At 43.2% G+C, this 11,208-nt stretch overlaps 1 pseudogene; it reads right to left on the reverse strand.

Annotated features, from left to right (window-relative positions):
• Positions 1–4,468: 4,468 nt before the first annotated feature.
• On the reverse strand, positions 4,469–4,586 carry LOC126215542 (5S ribosomal RNA; annotated as a pseudogene).
• Between the last annotated feature and the right edge of the window lie 6,622 nt (positions 4,587–11,208).

Consider the following 11,208-nt stretch of genomic DNA (forward strand, 5'->3'; position numbering starts at 1 on the left):
AAGGCGAGGAAACGTACACTGTCATTACATACACTAACCCCCAGGGCAGGAAACTGGGGTGTTAGCGGCCATGAGGCAGGAAAAATACCGCTGGTTGAACTTAGGAAATTGTAACAAGCTGAAAGCAGCAAATAGTAATAATAAGTCCAGGAAAGCTAATCAGATCCGCCTTCCCCAAGCACTCCACTCGCTGCTCTTCGCCTCGGCGACACTACGACCAGCAAAACGAACCCAAGTCACTGGAGAATCGCGAGATATCACAATGGTGGAGGTTTCTCTACTTGAATCCAAATGCACTCAAGTTAAAACTTGTAGGATCCGGTTTATGAAGAGGTCGTGCACCCTCGTGGCCACAGCCCTTCCATCTGGCAGTCCATGCGTGCCACCAGCGGTCCCGGCGTGTTCTAGCACTGCGTGGACCTGGCTCCTCCTGAGTCCCTGTGGTGTGCGTACTGTAAGACCTTCAGTACACACACCATCAGATTATGTGACTTGTCGCTCAAACGAAGTAGGCGAGTGTCAGCAATATGTCTCGTGGTCTTATCTTGGTGTGTTTATCTTCTGCCGTTAGGTCAGACGATAGAAATGCCACTTGCACGCTTAGAGTAGCAGATTGACGGTGACCAACTTTAAACAGAACTTGATTAATTTTCACGCACATTTATTAAAATATTAAAAATCATAAACCTTACTTAACTTGATTCTGGATGCGGTTTACAACTGACAATCTGAAGTTCCTTTGGTATTGGTATGTTAATCTTATTCTCACATATCTCTGATACTTGACAAAGTGTCTATACATTTATATTCATGGCTATGTACAGGAATATGGTAATCTTATTAGGCGCAGACTGAAACTTGACTATAGACTGGTACAGACAACTTCAGACTAATGCAGACTGGTGCAGACAAATGCAGACTAACTAATCGGAGGTCTGTACACTCGTTATAATACCTCGCGCATTGAGGTATTACTGCGCGAGTGTGATCCGTGAGGAGAAAAGGTTCTACGTTAGCAGCAATCTCATTGGCTGCGTTGCATATTAATATGCGGATCGGCAGAAGCAGAATTTGGTCCGTCTCTAAGGCAGCGCCATCTCGTAGTGGGGAGACCGACGAGCGCTGCGCCTGCGCTGTTGTGCTTAGCGGAGCGCACTCTAGTGGGAAAGTTGTGTACGCGCTGACTATGCGGAACTATGTACACAACAGTTCCCAACCGAACTGCACACAGACACGACCAAGAAAAACGACGTCACCCCAGAGATAGGACCACAGTTACTACTTCTCCATAACCACCGCTGCTGCCACTAGCGGACAGGCAATGCTTGTCAAACCGAGTGGCGCCAGTCAACACGAGAAGAACACAAACAACCGCTGCCATGCCAACTAAGCCTCCAACAGAGGACAGAAACCTACAAACAGCATCAACGCGAGCCGCATCACGGATCAGTTCTTTATATGTGTTAAATAATGTGCCGTTGCAGAGTGCAGTGTGTTCATTTATGACCTGTTTTCGTTCCGCTATTGCCTTCTGTATGTGGAAGTTTTCCTCAATGATCAGATTGCTGTATAGGGTGTCGCTGGTTTCTAGGATTCTTACCTCTGTTTCTATTGTAGTTGAGTGGTGATTGTGGCTGTTAGGTATTCGGCAAATGTGCTATGGGAACTGTTCCTCTGTAAAGCTCTGAGATGTTCCGAATATCTGGTTGTGAAGTTTCTGGACGTCTGTCCTATGTATAGTGACTGGCAAGTGTTCCATGTGAGTTCATCTATTTGTGATCTGTTAAATTTATCTGTGTGTGTATCTTGTCTTCTAATCTTTTCTAGGCGCTCAGTCCGGAACCGCGCGACTGCTACGGTCGCAGGTTCGAAACCTGTCTCCGGCATGGATGTGTGTGACGTCCTTAGGTTAGTTAGGTTTACGTAGTTCTAAATTCTTGGGGACTGATGACCACAGATGTTAAGTCCCATAGTGCGTAGAGCCAGCCTAATCTTTTTCTGTGTTGTGTTCTCTGTCCTTTATCCTATTTGGAGTCCCTGTTTCTTTAATATGTTGCCTATTGTGTGAACAATTTTGTTGTTGTAGGTGATTATGTGCCATTTTGTTTTGTGTGTATGGTGTTACTCTGGTGTGTCTTGCATATGGTTCAAATGGCTCTGAGCACTATGGGCCTTAACATCTGTGGTCATCAGTCCCCTAGAACTTAGAACTACTCAAACCTAACTAACCTAAGGACATCATACACATCTACACCAGAGGCAGGATTCGAACCTGCGAGCGTGGCGGTCACGCGGTTCCAGACTGAAGCGCCTAGAACCGCACGGCCACACCGGCCGGCTTGCATATGGTTATTGTTTGTGTTGGGTGAGGACTTGTGTGTGTGTGTGTGTGTGTGTGTGTGTGTGTGTGTGTGTGTGGTATGTTCATTTCTGTACTGTTTACATATTTTTTGGTTTAATTTGTGTACTATATGGGCATCTTAAACATTTACTATTGCTTTTTTTGTTGTGTTTAGTTCTTGTGTGTAGTTCTGTTTGCTTATGGATGTTCTGTTTAATCTATAGAGCACGAATCTGAAGTTGCTTACGAGGGTGAGTCAAATGAAAACCTTAAATTATTTATTGTGCAGAAGTGGTACAAAGTTGTATCACTTTTCAACATAATCTCCCCTCCCCCGCTCAGTGAAAGTCCTCCAGCGCTTACATAGTGGATAAATTCCATTAGAAAAAAATTCTTTTGGTAGTCCACGCAACCACTCACGCGTACCTCTTCTTCAGAACGGAACTTCTTTCCTCCCATTGCATCTTTGAGTGGTCCAAACATATGGAAATCACTCGGGGCAAGGTCTGGTGAGTATGGTGGATGAGGAAGACACTCAAAATGCAGGTCTGTGATTGTTGCAACTGTTGTACGGGCAGTGTGGGGCCTTGCATTGTCATGTTGCAAAAGGACACCTGCTGACAGCAATCCACGTCTCTTTGATTTGATTGCAGGCCGCAGATGAGTTTTTAGGAGATCTGTGTATGATGCACTGATGACAGTGGTCCCTCTAGGCATGTAATACTCCAAAATGACGCCTTTTTCGTCCCAAAAGAGAGTCAGCATAACCTTCCCTGTTGATGGTTCTGTTAGAAACTTCTTTGGTTTCGGTGATGAAGAATGGCGCCATTTCCTTGCTCGCCCTCTTCGTTTCCAGTTGGTGGAAGTGAACCCAAGTTTCGTCCCCAGTAACGATTCTTGCAAGGAAGCCATCACCTTCTCGTTCAAAGCGCCGAAGAAGTTCTTCACAGGCATCAACACGTCGTTCTCTCATTCAGGAGTCAGCTGCCGTGGCACCCATCTTGCAGACACTTTGTGAAACTGGAGCACATCATGCACAATGTGGCGTGCTGACCCATGACTAATCTGTAAACATGCTGCAATGTCATTCAGTGTCACTCGGCGGTTTTCCTTCACTATTGCTTCAACTGCTGCAATGTTCTGTGGAGTCACAACTCGTTGTGCCTGACCTGGACGAGGAATATCTTCCACTCAAGTCACACCATTTGCGAGCTTCCTACTCCATTCGTAGACTTGCTGCTGTGACAAACATGCATCACAGTACAGAACCTTCATTCGTCGATGAATTTAAATAGGTTTCACACCTTCACTACGCAAAAACCGGATAACAGAACGCTGTTCTTCCCTGGTGCAAGTCGCAAGTCGGGCAGCCAACTTTATACTAATACTGCGACGGTATGTGTGCATCTGCACTATGCTGCCACCTACTGGCCATTCTGCACGCTGTTTGTAGCACGCTTACCAACTTACAGGATAACGGCGCGAAATTTCGATTTGTTATTACAAATTTAAGGTTTTCATTTGATCCACCCTCGTATATGTCAACGGGTGGTTCTGCAGGTTGTGAAAGGTGGAACAAGATTGTCGCTTTCCTGATTATTGTGAAGTCGTGTTTTTTTTTTTTTTTTTTTTTTTTTTTTTTTTTTTTTTTTTTTTTTTTTTTTTTTAAGATCTAGAGAATGTAGATTGTTTCTGTTCCTAATGTGAAGTTAATTTTTGGTTGTGTAGCGGAAAAGTCCAGTTTTTATGCGCGGCTTTTGGAACCTGCAAGCGAACCGAGGGTTGGGGTTTGGAGTTGATTTGGGGGAAGAGAGCAAACAGCGAGGTCATCGGTCTCATCAGTTAGGGAAGGATGGGGAAGGAAGTCGGCCGTGCCCTGTCAAAGGAACCATCCCGGCATTTGCCTGAAGCGATTCAGGTAAATCACCACTCCGTCTACAGGCCACAAGTGGCCCATGGGGACCATCCGACCGCCGTGTCATCCTCCGAGGAGGATGCGGATAGGAGGGGCGTGGGGTCAGCACACCGCTCTCCCGGTCGTAATGATGGTATTGTTGACCGAAGCCGCTACTATTCGGTCGGGTAGGTCCTGAACTGGCATCACGAGGCTGAGTGCACCCCGAAAAATGGCAACAGCGCATGGCTGCCTGGATGGTCACCCATCCAAGTGCCGACCACGCCCGACAGCGCTTAACTTCGGTGATCTCACGGGAACCGGTGTATCCACTGCCGAAAGGCCGTTTCCTCTCAGGTAGATCACGGAGAAACTAAATCAGGATGGCCGGACGCGGGATTGAACCGTCGTCCACCCGAATGCAAGTATAGTGTGCGGTCCACTGCGCCATCCTCTCTGCGTACGCACCGCTAAGCCGTCGGACTCCCTCTGCGAGACTGTGCGGTTCTCACAAGGGAACCTCCCCATCGCACCCTCCTCAGATTTAGTTATAAGTTGGCACAGTGGATAGGCCTTGAAAAACTGAACACAAATCAATCGAGAAAACAGGAAGAAGTTGTGTGGAACTATGAAAAAATAAGCAAAATATATATAGTCCATGTGCAAGATAGGCAACGTCTAGGAGAATCTGCGTTCGGGAGCGCCGTGGTCCCGTGGTTAGCGTGAGCGACTGCGGAACAAGAGGTTCCTGGTTCAAATCTTCCCAAAAGTGAAAATTTTTCTTTCTTTATTTACGCAAAGTTATGATCTGTCCGTTCGTTCATTGACGTCTCTGTTCACTGTAATAAGTTTAGTGTCTGTGTTTTGCGACCGCACCGCAAACCCGTGCGATTAGTAGCCGAAAGGACGTGCCTTTCCAATGGAAACCGAAAACATTTGATTGCAAGGTCATAGGTCAACCGATTCCTCCACAGGAAAACACGTCTGATATATTCTATACGACACTGGTGACGGCATGTGCGTCACATGACAGGAATATGTTGTCGACCCACCTAACTTGTACACTTGGCGAATGGGTAAAAAGATTCTTCTACCTCGCCCGATTTAGGTTTTCTTGTGGATGTGATAATCACTTCCAAAAAAAGTGATGAAAACATAACAGTGTGTCACATAAACTGCAACAAATGAATGCAACAGTTTTACAGTCGCACAGTTTTGTCTGTGCTCTGTCAAAACATATGTTTTTAACGTTTTCAGATTTTTCCGTGTGTAAACCGACAAATCCTGCATATGTCCAAGCAAATCTGAACATATCCTGGAATTTTGGAGAGCGAAGTTGATTATATGTGAGTGCCTGAACTTTGATAACTGTCCGAAAATAAAAATTAAAATTTTCTTCCGAGGGAGGACTTGAACCAACGACCTATCGCTCCGCAGCTGCACACGTTAACCACGCGACCACGGCGCTCATGTGTTCACACCCACCTGGATGTTGCTTATCTTACACATGGACTACTCGGTTTGTATATTTTGCTTATTTTTTCATAGTTCCATACAACTTCTTCCTGTTTTCTCGATTGATGTGTGTTCAGTTTTTCAAGGCCTGTCCACTGTGCCAACTTATAACTAATTCTGAGGGGGGTGCGATGGGGAGGTTCCCTTGTCAGGTGAGTGCAGAAGGGCTGACGTCGTGCTGCCAGCCTATGACAGCGTGTGTACTGGTGCACGTATTGATGGCAGCTGGCGCGGCGGCCCCGGCTGTTCTGCCTCCTCAGCGCGCACGACCTGTTTGCGAAAAAGCCCGAGCATGAATTATGGATGTCTCCCGTCTGTATCCGCCAGGCGACGCGAAGACGGCCCCTGCCGCGTGGGCATCCTGCAACACAGCGGGTTAACGCTGGCACGAGAGGCAATACACCAGCTTTCTCAACGGGCGCGAGATTAGCTATTGCGACTGTTGCTTTTTTTAATAATATCGTGTATCCGATTTAACGATATCGTTAAAGGCCATCGATATATCGAGACAAGTATCGATACATCGACGGTTGTAACATTCACGTACCGGCCTATACAAATATGATAATATTATCTTGGAACTCTTCCATTTGGTCCGTGTTTGCATAGAAAAACAGTAATATCACAAATTGAGTCCGCCTTGATGCAAAACATCGTGTTATTTGTTTATTTCTTTATTATCCCAAACTAGTTTCGCGGCAAATATCACCATCATCAGTGGGTTTTTTTAAATCTAAAACATGCAGAAAATGGTATGGTTGTACAAACACAGTAAAACATTATTACATTGTTACAAATCGTCTTTTCAAATATAGTTTTATATTGTTGCTTTTATACTACCTTATTTATTGTATGCTACAGCATGTTTTAAGCTATTATTGGCGCTGTCAGTGACATATTTTCTGTGCTCTTTTTTTCTGTTGCCATCTTTTTACAGCGAACATCATGTCATCTGCAACGATGTGAGCGGCTGTTAGTAAACAAAAACTGAAAGGGTTGGGGTTGTGGTAGTGTTGTGGAAACCAGTTATTTTGGTGTGTATTTAGCTGTTGCTTAGCTATTCGTGTACTCACAACCAACAGTGCATAAATATGCCAGTTTCACACACATGCTCCACAGGATAAATAGAACACCTCTTAAACCAGAAACTACACCCAGGAACTAAATATAATCAAACAAATTGCTGTTGAAAACGACTACAAAACGGACATCACAGACAAACTCAACAACAAGATAAAATGGAAACATGCAGTACACACAGCCAACACAGCATACCACACCACTTCAGAAAAGAGAGAAAGATGGTACACACTAACATACAATAACAAAATATCACATAGAATAGGAAACATCTTAAAAAAGCAAGGGATACCAATAACATTCAGAACAAACAATACACTTCAGAAAAGATTAAGAACAGTCAGAAGACCTCAGACAAATTTAGCAACGCTGGAATATATCAACTCACTTGCAACTCCTGTCAGGCCCACTACACAGGACAAACAAGCAGAAATTTTCGAACGAGGTACACAGATCAGATGAGAGCTCTAAGAAGTGACAGCACACATTCAACTTTTGCAGAACATCTAATGAACAAGAACCATAACCCCACTAATATCGAAAACGATCTACGCATTCTGAGAATCAGCAACAGTCTATACCGACAACTAACAATAGAAGAAAATTACCACATACAAAAGGCTATAGTCGGAAGGAAAAATGTAATAAAAGAAAACACAACACTCTACAACAACACACTCTTTACCGCTCTGAGAGAACTGACCAAGGACACAAACAGAAAGCGCACACAGACGGAAAAGAACCACTTCCCCATCACACACAGAGACATAAATAATGAAGAGAAGTCGTCGTAATACGCGCTACAGTTTTTCATAGCCTTTCTCGCCACTTGCGATACGCCTCTCGCGACACACGCGAACAGCAAGAAGGCGTAACATTCTGGATCAGAAACAAAGTGCTAAAGTTTTGTTTTTCTGTGTAAAAAGCAGCCTCACACTATCGAACGAACGTGAGTACACGAATAGCTAAGCAATAGCTAAATACACACCAAAATAACTGGTTTCCACAACCCCAAGTATATGCTGCTGACATACGAAGTTCACCCTTTGAGTATTTGTTTACTAACAGCCGCTCACATCGTTGCAGTTGATGTTCGCTAAGTAAAAAGATGGCAACAGAAAAAAAAGAGCACAGAAAATACGTCACAAACAGCGCCAATAATAGCTTAAAACATGCTGTAGGATACAATAAACAAGGTAGTATAAAAGTATCAATATAAAACTGTATCTCAAAAGACGATTTGTAAAAATGTAATAATGTTTTACTGTGTTTGTGCAACCATTCCATTTTCTGCATGTTTTAGATTTTAAAAAAACCACTGATGATGGCGATATTTGTCGCCGAAACTAGTTTGGGATAATAAAGAAATAAACACGGGGTTTTGCATCAAGGAGGACTCAAAAAATGGTTCAAATGGCTCTGAGCACTATGGGACTTAACATCTGAGGTCATCAGTCCCCTAGAACTTAGACCTACTTAAACCTAAGGACATCACACAAATCCATGCCCGAGGCAGGATTCGAACCTGCGACCGTAGCGGTCACGCGGTTCCAGACTGAAGCGCCTAGAACCGCTCGGCCACTCCGCCCGAGGGGGGGGGGGGTGGGAGGGCACTCAATTTGTGATATTACTGCTGCTCAAATATGGTTGCACACTGTAAATATACTGTCGGTTTTAGAGCTGTATATTTAAACTCGTGGTCTCGCGGTAGCGTTCTCGCTTCCCGAGCACGAGGTCCCGGGTTCGATTCCCGATGGGGTCAGGGATTTCCACCTGCCTCGAGATGACTGGGTGTTGTTGTGTCGTCTTCATCATCATCAGTCATCCCTATTACGGTCGGAAGAAGGTAACGGCAAACCACCTCGACCAAGACCTTGCCTAGTACGGCGGTGTGGTTCTCCCTCATCGTTCCCCTACGCTCTGTTAAGGAGTATGGGACATCATCATACCTAAGTATTGATTTATTATTAGATATTGTCTAAATCAACAAACTAGCAGCCTGCCTATTCCCCTTAGAACAAGAATTGAAAGGAAAATGCACGTTCAGGCTTGGCGATAACCACTTTGCTAACAATGGTCACTGCACGTAAGTGGCACAATAAAAGGTGTCCGATGGGTTCGTCGTCCGGTTTTGTCACATATCGGACTTTTTTCTCGTTTCTGCAAACGGCAGCAATCTAGCACCTTTCGTGTCAAAATTGGGTGGCGAACCTAACGTTGCAGTTTCTGTTGGTAGCGCCGAGCGCCGATTACGTCAGCATTTCCCCTCACGCGTCTCCACCCACCGCAAAAACGTCATTTAGATTATGGTTATCTTTTTCAGCAACTATTTCTGAAGAATGCCGATGTGAAGAAATCGCACACTAGTTGCGTAAAAAAATTTTTTTTTTCATGTAACTGGTGTGTTATTTCTTCTTATCGGGAATCTTGTTATTCCATTCACCCCCCCCCCCCCCCCCCCGCAGTGCAATTGGACTTGTTCTTTCTGCCAACTATACTTGCTTCACGCAGTCAAACAAACGGGGGGACGTGATGGGAGCTCAAAAACTAGAAAGGCTCCTTCACACTGTGAAAGTAAAATTATGTTCTACTACAATGTCGTATAGTTATCGAAATTGAAAAAAAAACATGTAATATAAAATAAAATGGAAAACAGAAAGAATTCCGGATGAATGGAAGATGGCCCTCATTCACCCAATTCATAAGAGGGGATCCAGAACAGACCCCAACAATTACAGAGGGATTTCGCTCCTTGACGTAACATACAAAATACTGTCTAAAGTCCTTTTGAACAGAGCAGAACCCCAGCTAGATTGTCAACTTGGAGAATACCAGGCAGGCTTCAGAAAGGGAAGATCCTGCCCAGAACAAATTCTAAACCTCAAAAATCTTATGGCCTACCAAAAATCGAGAGCAAAAGCGTATGTCATCACATTCATTGACTTTCAAAAGGCGTACGACTCCATAGACAGGGAATCTCTAATCTCCATATTAAAAGAATTGAACCTAGACAATAAAACTACAAACCTAATTAGAGAAACCATCACCAACACATACTCCAAAATTAAATTTATGGGAGAACTCTCAGACCTATTTGAGATAAAAACTGCAGTACGACAAGGTGATGGACTCTCTCCATTGTTATTTAACTGTGCCCTAGAAAAAATAGTAAGAGAATGGAACAAGAAAATCAATAGTGGAATCCGACTAGGAACAAAAAACAAAGGCATCAAGGTTAATTGCCTAGCATTTGCAGATGATATGGCCCTACTAGCTGAAACATGGGAAGAAGCCAAAGAACAGATCCTCGAATTACAGAAACAAGCAGAGAAAATAGGCCCTAAAATTTCTTTTGAAAAAACCAAAATAATCACAAATATAAAAAAGCCAATGAAATATCTTAAAGTAAGAGACCAAAAGATCGAAATTGTTAAAGAATTCAAATATCTTGGTGAATGGATTAGCTGGAACGCCCTTGAGAAAAAAGCAATAGAATTAAGAAGAAACAAAGTTGAACTAGCCTTTCAGCTTACTAAAAATACTTATAATAAAAAGTCCCTCTCATGGAATTCAAAAATAAAACATTACAACACTGTCATTAAACCAGAAGCACTATATGCAGCTGAGACATTATCTATCACTAACCATGGCCCAATTGAAAGGCTAGAGATCAAAGAAAGAAAAATATTGAGAAAAATTTTAGGCCCCAAATTTCATAACGACAAACTAATTCATACCAAAAATGAAACACTCTACAAAACCACAGAAAAACTTTCGGATACAATGAGGAAAAGAAGAATTGAGTTTTATGGGCACATTCTCAGAATGAACCCAAATAGACTTACAAAAAGAATGTTTGACTACTTCAGGAATAAAAAATCCAAACCAAATTGGTTTATCCAAACAGAGAAAGACTTAAGAGAACTACACATCACAGAAAAAATGCTCACAGACAGGACCGCAAAAATGATAAGCAAAGACAGAAAAGAGGGATTCCAGCTCCAAAATAGGAAGAAAAGAACGATTGTCATCTCTGATGAGGAAAGAAAAGCAAGATCAGAAAGAATGAAGCAGTACTGGGCGAAAAGAAAGGCACAGAACACACAGAAGTGATTGATTCAACGTACCCCAAAGTTGGGTGAAACGAAGATTTATATATTTATATAAAATAAAATATGAACACTCGATTTGCCATTTAGATATCGATATATCGGGCAGGTAACTGTCGCTTATGTATCTCGTTATTTCATTCATAATTTATCTATATATCAATATTTTACCAACAGCCGTATTAACTATATGCGTCGGTGCAAATGGTTCAAATGGCTCTGAGCACTATGGGACTTAACTTCTACGGTAATCAGTCCCCTAGAACTTA

This window comes from Schistocerca nitens, chromosome 12, assembly GCF_023898315.1.
Source record: "Schistocerca nitens isolate TAMUIC-IGC-003100 chromosome 12, iqSchNite1.1, whole genome shotgun sequence".
NCBI lineage: Eukaryota > Metazoa > Arthropoda > Insecta > Orthoptera > Acrididae > Schistocerca > Schistocerca nitens.